Below are 9,433 nucleotides of genomic sequence, written 5' to 3' on the forward strand. Positions count from 1 at the left end.
CCAGTGTTCTCACACTAGTTCTTTCTAATTTTTGTGGGCTAATGTTTCTTCTTTGAAGTTGCTGTCCTTTGGCATTTTTTTAAATCCTGTTTAGTGTCCTTGGGTGTTTGATTGCGGTATAAGTTTTGTTTATTCAACTGGCTTCACTTCTGGAAGATTTTAGGGAACCAAGGCTTAGCTTAGGACTCCTGGGCTGTGGTGGGGTGCATGCTTGTCAACTATGCTGGTGGGCATGGTTGTGCTGGCCTCCATGTGGGCATTCACAGTGATGGCAGTGGTGGTTCTGCACATGATGGGGTGGGGCCTTAGCATATGTGCATGTGTTCACCCTGGTGATGGTGTCAGCTTGGTGTACAGAGCTGTTGGGTTCAGGGCTGGTCCTCTCCATGCATTCATTTGTGCTGGAGGCAGTGGTGGTACAGGGTGGGGTGAAGGACCCCTGAATTTCATGTGCAGATTCATACCAGTAGCAGTGTTAGCATGGGAGTGAGGCACTGATGGCTATGGGGCTGAAGCTCTCCAATAGTCAGGCACACTCTGTCAGCACAGGAGCCATAATGCAAGCCCTCAGGAGACACCCAGGCTGGGTATCCAAGGCTGCACTGCAAACAACCATGTTCAGGCTGAGGCCCTAGGAGAGGCCAGCAGACAGGGTTGTGCACAGGTTGGACCTCCCTTATCTAAGGTACAAGATTTTCCTGCTCTGTTTCATTCCAACAGTCACCCTGAGGCTAAAGTCTCTGAGGGAAGCAAGATGAGCTTTGGGGGATGGGTAGCCCTAGCTGCGCTCCACTACAGATGCTCCCACACCAAGACCCCATCAATTGGAGTTCTGCTCCTACCACCTCCCTAAGCAAATCTCCCTGGTAGCTCAAGTGTCTGTGGGGGTTGTGGGACCTCCAGCTGTCAAGATTCCTGATACCTGTGGGAAGAATCTGTCATTCTTTGCCTGCTCAACTCACCCCTTCCCCAGGAGTCAATGAGGGCCAGGAATGAGTCCTGGTGTGTGGTAACCCTGTGCAGGGTTTCTAGCTTCTTCCTCCCTTAGCCCACCATCTGCTTCTTTTTTTAATCCACTCTCAATGGCTTCCCTCCAAAGATCTGCTTAGAGTGTGCCAGTCTTCCTGTTGTTGTTCCAGATGTTCCTCCTGATTGTGTCTAGTCGGTCATCTTGCCTCTCTTTTCTAGCTTTTTGAAATGTGTTTAATTAATTTATTTTTAATTTTTATTGATGTTTGTGTTTTTATATAGGTTTTTATTTTTTTTTTCTTCTTTTTTTAAGTTTTACTTTAGGTTCTGGGGTACATGTGCAGATCATGCAGGGTTGTTGCATAGGTGCATACTGTATCTGGCATTTATCCCCATGTTATCCCTCCCCACACTTCCCACCTCCTGCTGTCCCTCCCCTAGCACCCCCAACTGCCCCCAGTGTGTGCTGCTCCTCTCACTGAGTCCACGTGTTCTCATGGTTCAACACCCACCTATGAGTGACAACTTGTGGTGTTTTGTTTTCTGTTCTTGTGTCAATTTGCTGAGAATGATGGTTTCCAGATTCATTGAAGTCCATACAAAGCACATGAAGTCATTGCTTTTTATGGCTGCATAGTATTCCATGGTGTATATGTGCCACATTTTCTTTGTCCAGTCTATCATTGATGGGCATTTGGGTTGGTTCCAGGTCTTTGCTGTTGTAAACAGTGCTGCAATGAATATACATGTGCACGTGTCTTTATAGTAGAATGATTTATAATTCTTTGGGTATATACCCAGTAATGGGATTTCTTGGTCAAATGGAATTTCTATTTTTAGATCCTTGAGAAATCACCACAGTGTCTTCCACAATAGTTGAACTAATTTACACTCCCACCAACTGTGTAAGAGTGTTTCTATTTCTCTACATCCTCTCCAGCATCTGTTGTCTCCAGATTTTTTATGTTTGCCATTCTAACTGGAGTGAGATGGTATCTCAATGTGGTTTTGATTTGCATTTCTCTTTTTTTTTTTTTTTTTTTGACACGGAGTTTCGCTCTTGTTACCCAGGTTGGAGTGCAATGGCGCGATCTCGGCTCACCGCAACCTCCGCCTCCTGGGTTCAGGCAATTCTCCTGCCTCAGCCTCCTGAATAGCTGGGATTACAGGCACGCACCACCATGTCCAGCTAATTTTTTGTATTTTTAGTAGAGACGGGGTTTCACCATGTTGACCAGGATGGTCTCGATCTCTTGACCTCGTGATCCACCCACCTCGGCCTCCCAAAGTGCTGGGATTACAGGCTTGAGCCACCGTGCCTGGCTGGTGTTAGGTTTTATGTTTAAATCATTAATCCATCTGGAGTTAATTTTAGTGCAAGGTGACAGGAAGGGATCCAGTTTCTGCTTTCTGCATTGGTTAGCCATATAACATAGGGTTTAATATTTTATGTTTTCTTCATTAAATTTAATACATTATGTCATTTTACTATCTTTCCCACTTGACTAAAAGGTTGTTTAGTACTATGCTTTATCTTAATTTTCTAGGTGGAAAAACCATTTTTTGGTGGTGAGAGGACTGTTAATTTCTTGTTTTATTGCATTATATTCAAAGAATACAGTTTGTATAAGATTTATTCTTAGAAATTGATTGAGATTTTCTTTGGGGCTAAAATATGGGTAGTTTTTGTGAATGATTTATGGTTATTTGAAAAGAAAGCACATTTTCTATAAGTATGGTTTTAAAGTTGAAGTTATATTTGATATATTTCATTGATTATCCCATTTAATTCTTCTGTATTGCTACTATATTTTCCACTTGATTTGTACTGAACAGAATGAGGTGTATTAAAGTCCTCTATTATTAATTCTTCTATTATTTTTTGTATCCCTTATAGTTTCTGTTTTATTAAATCGTTGCTGCTATTGTGTGCACAAATAATAATAATAGTAATAAAGATAACTATCATAACACTGTGAATTTTAGTTACTTTGTAAATCATCCTTGTTATTTTTGAGGCTCTTTGTTCTGAATTAGGTGTCGAAATTGTGAGTCTTGCTTTGTTGTAATTTTATTTCTATTTACCTGATATTACTCTATACATTGTTTTTGTTTGTTTGTTTTCTACCTTTCCCTCTCTATCCTTTCCTTGTGGTGTTTCAGTTATGTGTATACAGATTGAAATAATCCTACAGCTCACTGATTCTCTGTTCATTTTTTTAAGTTTTTTTCTCTGGGTTTTATTTTTATAGTTTCTATAGCTGTGTAATTAAGGTTTTACTGGGTTTTCCTTCCCTGCACTTCACCTTGGAAACACTGAAGGTTTTATGCTGCATTTTTCAAAACTCCTAGAACCCTACACTATAAATAAATAACTTTTCTGTATGTAAATTGTATGGAAAATTATAGGGCTCATCTTATTTGTTTTCCTTCTCTGAGGGATCATGGTCTTTTGTTGCCTGTTGCCTCAAAACTTGGAAACTATTATTTCTTTTTTTTTTTCTTTTTTTTTATGTTCTTTCATTTATTTTTATTTTTTTTTATTTTTATTTTATTTTTTTAAATTTTTTATTGGATTATAGGTTTTGGGGTACATGAGCAGAGCATGTAAGACAGTTGCATAGGAACACACATGGCAGTGTGCTTTTCTTTCCTTCTCCCCTTCACCCACATTTGGCATTTCTCCCCAGGCTATCCCTCCCCACATCCCCCTCCCACTGGCCCTCCCCTTTTCCCCCCAATAGACCCCAGTGTTTAGTACTCCCCTTTCTGTGTCCATGTGTTCTCATTTTTCATCACCCGCCTATGAGTGAGAATATGCGGTGTTTCATTTTCTGTTCTTGTGTCAGTTTGCTGAGGATGATGTTCTCCAGATTCATCCATGTCCCTACAAACGACACAAACTCATCATTTCTGATTGCTGCATAATATTCCATTATTTCATATGCTTTGATCATTGATTTAGTAGTTTCATGTAGCAGAGTAAATCTCCTCTCTGTTACTTCATCTTGGCCCCAAATGGAAATTATCTATGTACATTTCAAAATCAGCTTGATAATATCTACAAAACCTTGCTGGAATTTTGATCAGTTGCATTGAATCTAAAGATCAATTTGGGAAAATTGACATCTTGCCACCAGTATTGAGTCTCTCAATATATAAAATTGGTAAAGCTATCCTTTTATTTAGCTCTTAGATTTCTTTCAAGTCTCTTGTAGTTTTCAACATATAAATTTATATATGTATATATGTTATAGAACATCTGTGTGCATGTGTGTACATATATGTTTGTGTATGTATATGCACACACACATTCTGCACACATGTCTAAAATGTTTACTCCCAGGTAGTTCATTTTTTGGATAATTCTCTATTGCATTATACTTAGGGAAATAAACCAGATTTAAAAGGCTAAATCCTGTATGATCCTTTTTATTTGATATTTCAGAAAGGCAAACTATAGTGATGAAGAACAGATCAGTAATTTCCAAGGGCTAAGGGTGGGTGGAGAATTTGACCATGAAAAAGTAACACAAGAAAGAAAATGTCTTATTAGATTATTTAACTGTCCGGTACCTCGGCTGTGGTGGTGGTTCCATGATTCTCTGTATTTGTCAAAACTCATAGAACAATACACAAAAAAGAAAAAGAAAGTCTATGTGTCAATTAAAAAAAAATCCTCTGGTGAACATTTGTTTCAGCAGTACATCAATTTAGTTAGATTCATACTGTTAGTTCTGTCTCACACTTTGTGGACAGTGGTGTCAATATTCAGTGTAGAAAAAAAAGCTTTTGCTTATGCCAATTTGGGTATCTATCACATTGTGTAGCTTTGAAATAACCCCAGGCCTTTTGCAGGTTTATAAATAGTATTAGAGGATCCCTGCTTCAACTCTTTCCTTTATGAAATTGGTCCTGCTCTCTTCAGCCTGAAGAATTTTCTTTTCCTGGTTCTCCAGCCACAAAGACATTGTTTTCTTAGAGTTTTAACTTCCTGAGATGATAATGGGCTGTTCTGCAAATGGGGTTGTCCTTATGAGTTAAAGTTACCAGATAAAATCTACGTATGGATTATTTATTCACTTTAACACTTCCCAGTCTGCCTGCTTTTGTTGACTTTCCAGGGTCTTCATGTAGTTGCTTTTTGTTGTTTTTTCAATTTTAAAAAAATTTATATTTAACAGGAGAAACAGGATGCATTGGGATTGTGTATGAAAATTCTTTTTTGTAACTACTTTCATGCAAATGTACGATTTTACTTGTCATCTCCTATATATCTCACTTTCTCTTAAATATTTCTTGTCCTTTCTTTATTCAGTTGTTTATTGAGCTTCCAACTTTCTCTTTAAAAACTGGAGTTCTGACCACCACGTGTGTCCCCGCGCCGGGTGGCCACCGACTCAGTCCCTCTCAGGCCAGTCTGGGAAGCGGAGGAGGGTGGTTGGCAGCGGCTGGAAGCTTCGCTGTGGGAAGTTGTTCCTTCGCTCTCGCGCGCCCAGCTCTCTTCTCGGTCCTCCGCAGCCGCTGCCTGAGGAGAGCACCCGGAGGCCCGGGCTGCAGTCGCGGGGGCTTCTCCCGGCCTGGGCGGCAGCGCCGCTGGGCAGATGCTGAGCGCCCCTAGAGCCTCCCTCGCCGCCTCCCTCTTCGGCCCGGCTGCAGCAGTGCACATGGGGTGTTGGAGGTAGATGGGCTCCAGCCCGGGAGGCGGCGGTGGATGCGGCGCTGGGCAGAAGCAGCGGCTGATTCCAGCTGTCGTGGGGCCGCGCGCCCCGGGCGCCCCTGCTAGTCCCCGGCTCAGCCATGGGGACCTCTGCGAGCAGCAGCACCGCTCTCGCCTCCGGCAGCCTCTTCGCCCGCCGAACCAGAGCCACGATGATCGCGGGATCCCTTCTCCTGCTTGGATTCCTTAGCACCACCACAGCTCAGCCGGAACAGAAGGCCTCAAATCTCATTGGCACATACCGCCATGCTGACCTTGCCACCGGCCAAGTGCTAACCTGTGACAAGTGTCCAGCAGGAACCTATGTCTCTGAGCATTGTACCAACACAAGCCTGCGCGTCTGCAGCCGTTGCCCTGTGGGGACCTTTACCAGGCATGAGAATGGCATAGAGAAATGCCATGACTGTAGTCAGCCATGCCCATGGCCAATGATTGAGAAATTACCTTGTGCTGCCTTGACTGACCGAGAATGCGCTTGCCCACCTGGCATGTTCCAGTCTAACGCTACCTGTGCCCCCCATACGGTGTGTCCCGTGGGTTGGGGGGTACGGAAGAAAGGGACAGAGACTGAGGATGTGCGGTGTAAGCAGTGTGCTCGGGGTACCTTCTCAGATGTGCCTTCTAGTGTGATGAAATGCAAAGCATACACAGACTGTCTGAGTCAGAAACTGGTGGTGATCAAGCCGGGGACCAAGGAGGCAGACAACGTCTGTGGCACACTCCCACCCTTCTCCAGCTCCACCTCACCTTCCCCTGGCACAGCCATCATTTCACGCTCTGAGCACATGGAATCCCATCAAGTCCCTTCCTCCACTTATGTTCCCAAAGGCATGAACTCAACAGAATCCAACTCTTCTGCCTCTCTTAGACCAAAGGTATCGAGTAGCATCCAGGAAGGAACAGTCCCTGACAATACAGGCTCTGCAAGGGGGAAGGAAGACATGAACAAGACGCTCCCAAACCTTCAGGTAGTCAACCACCAGCAAGGCCCCCACCACAGACACATTTTGAAGCTGCTGCCATCCACGGAGGCCCCTGGGGGTGAGAAGTCCAGCACGCCCATGAAGGGCTCCAAGAGGGGACATCCTAGACAGAACCTACAAAACCATTTTGACATCAACGAACATTTTCCCTGGATGATTGTGCTTTTCCTGCTGCTGGTGCTTGTGGTGATTGTAGTGTGCAGCATCCAGAAAAGCTCGAGGACTCTAAAAAAGGGGCCCCGACAGGATCCCAGTGCCACTGTGGAAAAGGTAGGGCTAAAGAAATCCATGACTCGAACCCAGAACAGGGAGAAGTGGATATACTACTGCAATGGCTATGGTACCGACATCCTGATGCTTGTAGCAGCCCAAGTGGGAAGCCAGTGGAAAGATATCTATCAATTTCTTTGCAATGTCAGTGAGAGGGAGGTTGCTGCTTTTTCCAACGGGTGCACAGCTGACCACGAGCGGGCCTACGCGGCTCTGCAGCACTGGGCCATCCAGTGCCCCGAGGCCAGCCTCGCCCAGCTGATTAGCGCCCTGCGCCAGCACCGGAGAAACGATGTTGTGGAGAAGATTCGTGGGCTTATGGAAGACACCACCCAGCTGGAAACTGACAAACTGGCTCTCCGGATGAGCCGCCGCCTGCTTAGTCCCAGCCCCAGCTCCAATGCAAAACTTGAGAATTCCACTCTCCGGACAGTGGTGCCTTCCCCGCTGGACAAGAACAAGGGCTTCTTCGTGGGTGAGTCAGAGCCCCTTCTCCGCTGTGTCTTTACATCCAGTGGCTCCTCCACGCTGAACAGGAACGGTTCCTTTATTACCAAAGAAAAGAAGGACACAGTGTTGCGGCAGGTACGCCTGGACCCCTGTGACTTGCAGCCTATCTTTGATGACATGCTCCACATTCTAAATCCTGAGGAGCTGCGAGTGATTGAAGAGATTCCCCAGGCTGAGGACAAACTGGACCAGCTATTCGAAATTATTGGAGTCAAGAGCCAGGAAGCCAGCCACACCCTCCTGGACTCTGTTTATAGCCATCTTCCTGACCTGCTGTAGAACATAGGGATATTGCATTCTGGAAATTACTCGGTTTATTGGCAGGGTGTTTTTTTGGTTTTATTTTCTTCTGTTTCTGATTTTTGTCATTTGGGGCATGTGTGTGTGTGTGTGTGTGTGTGTGTTTAACAGAATATATGGCCAGTGCTTGAGTTCTTTCTTTCTCTCTCTCTCTTTTTAAAATAACTCTTCTGGGAAGTTGGTTTATGTCTTTTCAAGGTGTAACTGTTGTGAAATACCTACCACTAAAGTTTTTTAAGTTCCATATTTTCTCCATTTGCCTTCTTATATATTTTCAAGATTGTTCTGTGCACTTTAAATTTACTTAACTTACCATAAATGCAGTGTGACTTTTCCCACACAGTGGATTGTGAGGCTAACTTCTTAAAAGTATAATGGCATCTTGTGAATCCTATAAGCCGTCTTTATGTCTCTTAACACTCTCACCTACTTTATAAAAACAAATATTATTACTATTTTATCATTGTTTGTCCTTTATAAATTCTCTTAAAGATTCAGAAAATTTAAGATCCCATTGAGTTACTGTAATGCAATTAGACTCTGAGTTATCTTTTCAATATGTCTCGTATAGTTCATATTCATGGCTGAAACTTGACCACACTGTTGCTGATTGTATAGTTTTCACCTGGACACTGTGTAGAATGCTTGATTACTTGTACTCCTCTCAATGCTAATATGCTTTCGGCTGGAGAACTGAAATCCTCAAGCCATCAGGATTTGCTATTTAAGTGGCTTGACAACTGGGCCACCAAAGAACTTGAACTTCACCTTTTAGGACTTGAGCTATTCTGGAACACATTGCTGCACTTTGGAAAGTTAAGATCAAGTGCCAGTGGCACCCTTTCCATAGAGAATTTGCCCAGCTTTGCTTTAAAAGATGTCTTGTTTTTTATATACATATAGTCAATAGGTCCAATCTGCTCTCAAGGCCTTGGTCTTGGTCGGATTCCTTCGCCAATTACTTTAATTAAAAATGACTGCAGGTGTAAGAACCATTGTCTGATATATTTGCAACTATGCTCTTATTTCCAAATGTATCTTCTAATGCTCGGTTGCCAGATTCCAATGCAAAGGTGGCATGGACTTCCTTTGTGTGGGCAGGGTTTGTGGGTAGTGGTGAAGGACTGATACCCAAAAACTGCCTTCAAGTGTACTGATTTATTAATAAACATTAGGTGTTTGTTAAAAAAAATAAGTAAAACTGGAGTTTTTCTAATGCTTATATATTTAACATTTTTAAGATAGTATTAAGAACTCTCTGACTTTCCAAAGCCTCTAGTTATTTGAAACAGTATGCAGAAAATTAGATAGGTCATAAAGCACCGAATATTATATAAAGCAAGAATGTATTAAGAATATATTGGAGATAGGACCTAGTGAAAGGTGTTTGGGTTACAGAGGCAAATCCCTCATAAATAGATTAAAGGATCTCAGAGTTGAAGGGAAACTGGATGAGTGAGTTTTGGCTTTATTATTTTCTTTGAGAGTTGGTTGTTAAAAAGTGCCTGGCATCTGCTGTCCCTCCTCTTGCTCTCACTTCCTACGATGTGATCTCAACATACCTGCTCCCCTTTGCCTTCCACCATAAGTGGAAGCAGCCTGAGGCCCTCAGCAGATGTCAACACCATATTTCTTGGACAGCCTGCAAAACCGTAAGTCAAATAAACTTATTTTCATTATA

At 43.1% G+C, this 9,433-nt stretch overlaps 1 pseudogene; it reads left to right on the forward strand.

The window, feature by feature from the left end:
* The first annotated feature begins 5,386 nt into the window (after positions 1–5,386).
* LOC100401742 (tumor necrosis factor receptor superfamily, member 21 pseudogene) lies at positions 5,387–8,944 on the forward strand (annotated as a pseudogene).
* The last annotated feature ends 489 nt before the right edge of the window (positions 8,945–9,433 follow it).

The sequence above is a fragment of the Callithrix jacchus genome, chromosome X (genome assembly GCF_049354715.1).
Source record: "Callithrix jacchus isolate 240 chromosome X, calJac240_pri, whole genome shotgun sequence".
NCBI classification, from domain to species: Eukaryota; Metazoa; Chordata; class Mammalia; order Primates; family Cebidae; genus Callithrix; species Callithrix jacchus.